The sequence below is a fragment of the Oncorhynchus mykiss genome, chromosome 6, assembly GCF_013265735.2.
Source record: "Oncorhynchus mykiss isolate Arlee chromosome 6, USDA_OmykA_1.1, whole genome shotgun sequence".
Classification (NCBI taxonomy): domain Eukaryota; kingdom Metazoa; phylum Chordata; class Actinopteri; order Salmoniformes; family Salmonidae; genus Oncorhynchus; species Oncorhynchus mykiss.
The window spans coordinates 99,315,582-99,325,674 of NC_048570.1; positions in this window are offsets into that span (position 1 = coordinate 99,315,582).

The following is a 10,093-nucleotide window of genomic DNA, read 5'->3' on the forward strand; positions in this document are numbered from 1 at the left end:
ACCTATGGACAACGGTGTGATGGGGAGAGGATTTAGTCACAACACCTACCTATGGACAACGGTGTCATGGGGAGAGGATTTAGTCACAACACCTACCTATGGACAACGGTGTCATGGGGAGAGGATTTAGTCACAACACCTACCTATGGACAACGGTGTGATGGAGAGAGGATTTAGTCACATCACCTACCTATGGACAACGGTGTGATGGAGAGAGGATTTAGTCACAACACCTACCTATGGACAACGGTGTGATGGAGAGCGGATTTAGTCACAACACCTACCTATGGACAACGGTGTCATGGGGAGAGGATTTAGTCACAACACCTACCTATGGACAACGGTGTGATGGGGAGAGGATTTAGTCACAACACCTACCTATGGACAACGGTGTGATGGGGAGAGGATTTAGTCACAACACCTACCTATGGACAACGGTGTCATGGGGAGAGGATTTAGTCACAACACCTACCTATGGACAACGGTGTGATGGAGAGAGGATTTAGTCACAACACCTACCTATGGACAACGGTGTGATGGAGAGAGGATTTAGTCACAACACCTACCTATGGACAACGGTGTGATGGAGAGCGGATTTAGTCACAACACCTACCTATGGACAACGGTGTGATGGGGAGAGGATTTAGTCACAACACCTACCTATGGACAACGGTGTCATGGGGAGAGGATTTAGTCACAACACCTATCTATGGACAACGGTGTGATGGGGAGAGGATTTAGTCACAACACCTACCTATGGACAACGGTGTCATGGGGAGAGGATTTAGTCACAACACCTACCTATGGACAACGGTGTGATGGGGAGAGGATTTAGTCACAACACCTACCTATGGACAACGGTGTGATGGAGAGCGGATTTAGTCACAACACCTACCTATGGACAACGATGTGATGGGGAGCGGATTTAGTCACAACACCTACCTATGGACAACGGTGTGATGGGGAGCGGATTTAGTCACAACACCTACCTATGGACAACGGTGTCATAGGGAGAGGATTTAGTCACAACACCTACCTATGGACAACGGTGTGATGGGGAGCGGATTTAGTCACAACACCTACCTATGGACAACGGTGTGATGGGGAGAGGATTTAGTCACAACACCTACCTATGAACAACGGTGTCATAGGGAGGTTGTGTGGAGTACTGCACCCCTTCGGTTAACATCACCTTCAAAGCCATCTGCTATTCAACCTTCACAACAGGAAGAGGAGTGGAAGTCACCACCACAACAATAACAGGGTTCTGTCCCGAAGTGCACCCTATTCCCTACGCAGTGCACTACTTGTAAGAAGGGGATCTGGTTAAAAGTAGTGCCCTATGTAGGGAATAGGGTGCCGTTTGGGACGCAGATCAAGGTGTCCCATTCCACCTCTTTCCAATGTCCTACAGAGTGTTACCATGCTGATAATAAGTACATACTATATTGAGAAATTAATCGATGTTTTACAATCTATTTGTGTTGTAGCTTGTATCTCTCCCATTTGTTCCAATTGACGAGCCCCTTTTACTGACAACTGTCTCTGAGTTAATGAATGAATAGTGTATTGTCCACACCTGTCTCTGAGTTAATGAATGAATAGTGTAATGTCCACACCTGTCTCTGAGTTAATGAATGAATAGTGTATTGGCCACACCTGTCTCTGAGTAATGAATGAATAGTGTATTGGCCACACCTGTGTCTGAGTTAATGAATGAATAGTGTATTGGCCACACCTGTCTCTGAGTTAATGAATGAATAGTGTATTGGCCACACCTGTCTCTGAGTAATGAATGAATAGTGTATTGGCCACACCTGTGTCTGAGTTAATGAATGAATAGTGTATTGGCCACACCTGTCTCTGAGTTAATGAATGAATAGTGTATTGTCCACACCTGTGTCTGAGTTAATGAATGAATAGTGTAATGTCCACACCTGTCTCTGAGTTAATTGATGGATAGTGTATTGTCCACACCTGTCTCTGAGTTAATGAATGAATAGTGTATTGGCCACACCTGTCTCTGAGTTAATGAATGAATAGTGTAATGTCCACACCTGTCTCTGAGTTAATTGATGGATAGTGTATTGTCCACACCTGTCTCTGAGTTAATGAATGAATAGTGTATTGTCCACACCTGTGTCTGAGTTAATGAATGAATAGTGTATTGTCCACACCTGTGTCTGAGTTAATGAATGAATAGTGTATTGTCCACACCTGTGTCTGAGTTAATGAATGAATAGTGTATTGTCCACACCTGTGTCTGAGTTAATGAATGAATAGTGTAATGTCCACACCTGTCTCTGAGTTAATGAATGAATAGTGTAATGTCCACACCTGTCTCTGAGTTAATGAATGAATAGTGTATTGTCCACACCTGTGTCTGAGTTAATGAAATACTGGAGATAAGATCCATTAAATAAACAATAGTCCATTTCCACCCTCACAATCTCCTATCAAAACATTTCACTTCCTTATTGTCAAAACGATAGCACTATGTTTATCTACTCTTCTGAAATCATCTGCATTTCCTGTGATTTGATTGGTCTACCTCCCGTGATGGTGACCAATGCCCTCCCACCGTTCTACCTTGGCCACTGGTGAAACAGGAAGTTAGTGGGTCTTTGTATCGACTGAGAGAGGCTTACACCACAGTAGATAGATGTCAGGTCTGAGAGACACCCTGAAACACAGAGTCATGGAGCTCAGCTCAGCTTACGCCCTGTTAATCCTCTGTTGGGGCGAGGAGCACAATCTGTCATGGAGACACACACACACACATACACACGCGTGCGTGTGTTGAACGTGAAAGACGCCACACCACTGAAGCCATGAATAGTACCAGATCCCCTGTTGTTTCTCTCTGACCTGTGTTGTTAAGGCCAGGCCGTGTGCCAGGTGTTATGCCCAGCGAGGGGCAAGGCTCTGATCTAACACACAACTCCCAGCGTCTCCAAAAAAAAATCTCTCTCACTTCTTCTTTTAAACTTCTTAAGGATCCGACACTTTTTATTTATTTTTACTATTTTTTTTTGCCTGAAATGACATACCCAAATCTAACTTCCTGTAGCTCAGGACCTAAAATGACATACCCAAATCTAACTTCCTGTAGCTCAGGACCTAAAATGACATACCCAAATCTAACTTCCTGTAGCTCAGGACCTAAAATGACATACCCAAATCTAACTTCCTGTAGCTCAGGACCTAAAATGACATACCCAAATCTAACTTCCTGTAGCTCAGGACCTAAAATGACATACCCAAATCTAACTTCCTGTAGCTCAGGACCTAAAATGACATACCCAAATCTAACTTCCTGTAGCTCAGGACCTAAAATGACATACCCAAATCTAACTTCCTGTAGCTCAGGCCCTGAAGCAAGGATATGCATATTCTTGATACCACTTGAAAGGAAACACTTTGAAGTCTCAAAAAAGCTGTTTCCCTCCTCTATTAAGAGCACCGTGAGTTGAGACACGGGACGTTGAGATGGAAACTGAGATTTAATAACAGCACCTGATAAAAAAAGGCTTTTTATTCTGAGGGAGGGAGGACCTGTTGGTCCCGCCATTAAAGAGACTGTCAACGGTCAGACTGAACCCTTAACTAACGCCAGAGCTGTCAAAATAGATTTAAAGCTGTTCAATCTAATGGCTATCTGGTAGCGCCATCTATTGACCGCAGAAAGTATAGCACCAAGTAATGTCTATTTTAATGGTTGTGTCTGTCAGAAACCGAATTCCAACCTTCCTTTGGCTTGTTTCCTATTGTCTTAATCATACCAGTATGTCTGGAGGGGTAGACGATGGTGGCCCTTCCCACTTCCTCACCTAGCGAAGGTTTATTTCAATCAATGAAGAGAGATCATATGATGTAGTTGATCAAGTCTTGTCATCGAGATATAGCCTCAACAAAAGACAGAGACGGGTTACTGAAGAAAGAGAGGAGTGTTCATCAGATGACATGTTGTTGTTGTTGTTGTTGTTTTTCTTCACATCTCCTGACAGAAATGTGGTGAAATCCTGTTCTCTGTGCCGTTATATAGAGGCTTTCATCATGTGGTCTGTCCAACACAGTGATAAGAGCTGTGTGTCTCGCTGGCTGATTCACGCTCTTTCACTTCTGAATCACCCCTCTTTTCTATCGCTTTTAATAAATCATCCATTCTGGTTCTCCAATGGAATGTCAGTTTTAAATAAATCATCCATTCTGGTTCTGCAATGAAATGTCAGTTTTAAATAAATCATCCATTCTGGTTCCGGAATGTCAGTTTTAAATAAATCATCCATTCTGGTTCTGGAATGGAATGTCGGTTTTAAATAAATCATCCATTCTGGTTCTGCAATGGAATGTCAGATTTAAATAAATCATCCATTCTGGTTCCGGAATGGAATGTCGGTTTTAAATAAATCATCCATTCTGGTTCCGGAATGTCAGTTTTAAATAAATCATCCATTCTGGTTCTGGAATGGAATGTCCGTTTTAAATAAATCATCCATTCTGGTTCTGCAATGGAATGTCAGATTTAAATAAATCATCCATTCTGGTTCCGGAATGGAATGTCGGTTTTAAATAAATCATCCATTCTGGTTCCGGAATGGAATGTCAGTTTTAAATAAATCATCCATTCTGGTCCCGGAATGACATGTCAGTTATAAATAAATCATCCATTCTGGTTCTGGAATGGAATGCCAGTTTGAAATAAATCATCCATTCTGGTTCTGGAATGGAATGCCAGTTTGAAATAAATCATCCATTCTGGTTCTGTAATGGAATGCCAGTTTGAAATAAATCATCCATTCTGGTTCTGGAATGGAATGCCAGTTTGAAATAAATCATCCATTCTGGTTCTGGAATGGAATGCCAGTTTGAAATAAATCATCCATTCTGGTTCTGGAATGGAATGCCAGTTTGAAATAAATCATCCATTCTGGTTCTGGAATGGAATGCCAGTTTGAAATAAATCATCCATTCTGGTTCTGGAATGGAATGCCAGTTTGAAATAAATCATCCATTCTGGTTCTGGAATGGAATGCCAGTTTGAAATAAATCATCCATTCTGGTTCTGGAATGGAATGCCAGTTTGAAATAAATCATCCATTCTGGTTCTGTAATGGAATGCCAGTTTGAAATAAATCATCCATTCTGGTTCTGTAATGGAATGCCAGTTTGAAATAAATCATCCATTCTGGTTCTGGAATGGAATGCCAGTTTGAAATAAATCATCCATTCTGGTTCTGTAATGGAATGCCAGTTTGAAATAAATCATCCATTCTGGTTCTGGAATGGAATGCCAGTTTGAAATAAATCATCCATTCTGGTTCTGGAATGGAATGTCAGTTTGAAATAAATCATCCATTCTGGTTCTGGAATGGAATGCCAGTTTGAAATAAATCATCCATTCTGGTTCTGTAATGGAATGCCAGTTTGAAATAAATCATCCATTCTGGTTCTGGAATGGAATGCCAGTTTGAAATAAATCATCCATTCTGGTTCTGGAATGGAATGCCAGTTTGAAATAAATCATCCATTCTGGTTCTGGAATGGAATGCCAGTTTGAAATAAATCATCCATTCTGGTTCTGGAATGGAATGCCAGTTTGAAATAAATCATCCATTCTGGTTCTGGAATGGAATGTCAGTTTGAAATAAATCATCCATTCTGGTTCTGGAATGGAATGCCAGTTTGAAATAAATCATCCATTCTGGTTCTGGAATGGAATGTCAGTTTGAAATAAATCATCCATTCTGGTTCTGGAATGGAATGCCAGTTTGAAATAAATCATCCATTCTGGTTCTGTAATGGAATGCCAGTTTGAAATAAATCATCCATTCTGGTTCTGGAATGGAATGCCAGTTTGAAATAAATCATCCATTCTGGTTCTGGAATGGAATGCCAGTTTGAAATAAATCATCCATTCTGGTTCTGTAATGGAATGCCAGTTTGAAATAAATCATCCATTCTGGTTCTGGAATGGAATGCCAGTTTGAAATAAATCATCCATTCTGGTTCTGGAATGGAATGTCAGTTTGAAATAAATCATCCATTCTGGTTCTGGAATGGAATGTCAGTTTGAAATAAATCATCCATTCTGGTTCTGGAATGGAATGTCAGTTTGAAATAAATCATCCATTCTGGTTCTGGAATGGAATGCCAGTTTGAAATAAATCATCCATTCTGGTTCTGGAATGGAATGTCAGTTTGAAATAAATCATCCATTCTGGTTCTGGAATGGAATGTCAGTTGAGTCCATCAGTATATTCGGTCGCACTTCTTTGTAAAATGGCAGAAACTCTCAGCCTCTTACTTCTAAACGTTTTATTTTTAATTGAAATCTACAGTCCAGGCTACACGTCATCAGAAGCAATGCTTGCACTATCTAACCCACCTGGTTCCCACTGGGTATGATGACGTGTTGATGAACACTCAGGGACAATAGGAACTACATTATCAGAGGCCCTATAAGCAATATTATCTTAAATAAATCATGATCTGCACGAAGAAAATACATGGTTGTTGTTTTAGTAGAAAGCTATTTGTTTTGCTGCTTTAGGGCTCAGATTGAATCTGTAGCGCTGAAGATTCCCGCTATACCAGGATTTACATTTCAGGGCAATGTTCCTGCGTTTTGTCAGAGTGCCAATATCACGAGGATCTTCAGCGCTACGGATTGAATCCATCCCTCTCTTCAGTTGGTTCGTTAAAGTGGCCCCTCAAACATTTCCCACCGTTTCCCACCATTTCCCACCGTTGTGTTTACACCTACTGTGTGTGTGTGTGTGTGTGTGTGTGTGTGTGTGTGTGTGTGTGTGTGTGTGTGTGTGTGTGTGCTTGTTTGTGTGTGTGAGAGCTATGCTGACTCTGAGGCCAGTGTCACTTCTTACATCAAAGTGGCCCCTCAAACATTTCCCACCGTTTCCCACCATTTCCCACCGTTGTGTTTACACCTACTGTGTATGTGTGTGTGTGTGTGTGTGTGTGTGTGTGTGTGCGCTCATCTATGTGGCTACATAATATTGTTGTCTTAGACACCCCAGGCTTTATTAGTGAAGGATATCGTGGTCAGTTGGAGAGGTTTTATTAGTGAAGGATATCGTGGTCAGTTGGAGAGGTTTATTAGTGAAGGATACCGTGGTCAGTTGGAGAGGTTTATTAGTGAAGGATACCGTGGTCAGTTGGAGAGGTTTATTAGTGAAGGATACCGTGGTCAGTTGGAGAGGTTTATTAGTGGAGGATACCGTGGTCAGTTGGAGAGGTTTATTAGTGAAGGATATCGTGGTCAGTTGGAGAGGTTTATTAGTGAAGGATACCGTGGTCAGTTGGAGAGGTTTATTAGTGAAGGATACCGTGGTCAGTTGGAGAGGTTTATCAGTGAAGGATACCGTGGTCAGTTGGAGAGGTTTATTAGTGGAGGATACCGTGGTCAGTTGGAGAGGTTTATTAGTGAAGGATACCGTGGTCAGTTGGAGAGGTTTCATTAGTGAAGAATATCGTGGTCAGTTGGAGAGGCTTTATTAGTGAAGGATATTGTGGTCAACTAGAGAAGTTTTATTGATGAAGGATATCGTGGTCAACTAGAGAAGTTTATTGGTGAAGGATATCGTGGTCAGCTAGAGAGGTTTTATTGGTGAAGGATATCGTGGTCAACTAGAGAAGTTTATTGGTGAAGGATATCGTGGTCAGCTAGAGAGGTTTTATTAGTGAAGGATATCGTGGTCAGCTAGAGAGGTTTTATTAGTGAAGGATATCGTGGTCAGCTAGAGAAGTTTTATTGGTGAAGGATATCGTGGTCAACTAGAGAAGTTTTATTGGTGAAGGATACCGTGGTCAACTAGAGAAGTTTTATTGGTGAAGGATATCGTGGTCAACTAGAGAAGATTTATTAGTGAAGGATATCGTGGTCAGCTAGAGAAGTTTTATTGGTGAAGGATACCGTGGTCAACTAGAGAAGTTTTATTGGTGAAGGATACCGTGGTCAACTAGAGAAGTTTTATTAGTGAAGGATATCGTGGTCAACTAGAGAAGTTTTATTGGTGAAGGATACCTTGGTCAACTAGAGAAGTTTTATTGGTGAAGGATACCGTGGTCAACTAGATAAGTTTTATTAGTGAAGGATACCGTGGTCAACTAGAGAAGTTTTAGGATATCGTGGTCAACTAGAGAAGTTTTATTGGTGAAGGATACCGTGGTCAACTAGAGAAGTTTTATTAGTGAAGGATATCGTGGTCAACTAGAGAAGTTTTATTAGTGAAGGATATCGTGGTCAACTAGAGAAGTTTTATTGGTGAAGGATATCGTGGTCAACTAGAGAAGTTTTTTTGGTGAAGGATACCGTGGTCAACTAGAGAAGTTTTATTAGTGAAGGATACCGTGGTCAACTAGAGAAGTTTTATTGGTGAAGGATACCGTGGTCAACTAGAGAAGTTTTATTAGTGAAGGATACCGTGGTCAACTAGAGAAGTTTTATTGGTGAAGGATACCGTGGTCAACTAGAGAAGTTTTATTAGTGAAGGATACCGTGGTCAACTAGAGAAGTTTTATTGGTGAAGGATACCGTGGTCAACTAGAGAAGTTTTATTAGTGAAGGATATCGTGGTCAACTAGAGAAGTTTCTCGGTATTATCCTCCCTCGTTTTCTTCTCCTCCTTTCTGACATTTTCTCAGTCCATCTCACCACGTCTCTAGCTTGACAGTAGACTCTCCAAAGCACTGTAGTCAAACTGCATTTCTCAAATGTAATGAAAGTAATGTTTAGCCATAACCGAATGTCGAGCAATAATAATATCAATGTTGTATTTTTTAATCTTGTGTAGAGTCTTAAATATTGCATGTCGATGAATTCTAATGGTTCACACTTGACTTTTATTTTTTTAGTTCTCTTCTATATTCTGAAATCTGTGTTTTATGGTCACGTTCATGTATGACGAGTTCTGTTCTCTACTTCTGTTTAATCTGTATGGAATTACCTATAGAGTTACCTATGGAATTACTTATAGAGTTACCTATGGAATTACCTATAGAGTTACCTATAGAATTACCTATAGAGTTACTTATAGAGTTACCTATAGAGTTACCTATAGAATTACCTATAGAGTTACCTATGGAATTACCTATAGAGTTACCTATGGATTTACCTATAGAGTTACCTATAGAATTACCTATAGAGTTACCTATAGAGTTACCTATAGAATTACCTATAGAGTTACCTATAGAATTACCTATAGAGTTACCTATGGAATTACCTATAGAGTTACCTATGGAATTACCTATAGAGTTACATATGGAATTACCTATAGAGTTACCTATAGAGTTACCTATAGAATTACCTATAGAGTTACCTATAGAATTACCTATAGAGTTACCTATAGAGTTACCTATAGAATTACCTATAGAGTTACCTATAGAATTACTTATAGAATTACCTATAGAATTACCTATAGAGTTACCTATAGAATTACCTATGGAATTACCTATAGACTCTGTCTATACAGACCAAGTGAGAGCGACATACTGCTATAGACTCTGTCTATACAGACCAAGTGAGAGCGACATACTGCTATAGACTCTGTCTATACAGACCAAGTGAGAGTGACATACTGCTATAGACTCTGTCTATACAGCCCAAGTGACAGCGACACACTGCTATAGACTCTGTCTATACAGACCAAGTGAGAGCTATGTACTGCTATAGACTCTGTCTATACAGACCAAGTGACAGCGACACACTGCTATAGACTCTGTCTATACAGACCAAGTGAGAGCGACATACTGCTATAGACTCTGTCTATACAGACCAAGTGAGAGCGACATACTGCTATAGACTCTGTCTATACAGCCCAAGTGACAGCGACACACTGCTATAGACTCTGTCTAAACAGACCAAGTGAGAGCGACATACTGCTATAGACTCTGTGTAGATGTCGGAACATTGCTGCAGGGACTTGCTTCCATTTAGGTTTTTAGTTGGGTAGATAAGTAGAATGTGGGATTGTTTTAGTTGTTCTTCATGCGTGTGATGCTAGGTTCCTTCAGCGAGCAAGCCCTTGGGTTCTAGACCGTTCTAGACTAAGCCACCTTGTTGGTTCCATAGAGT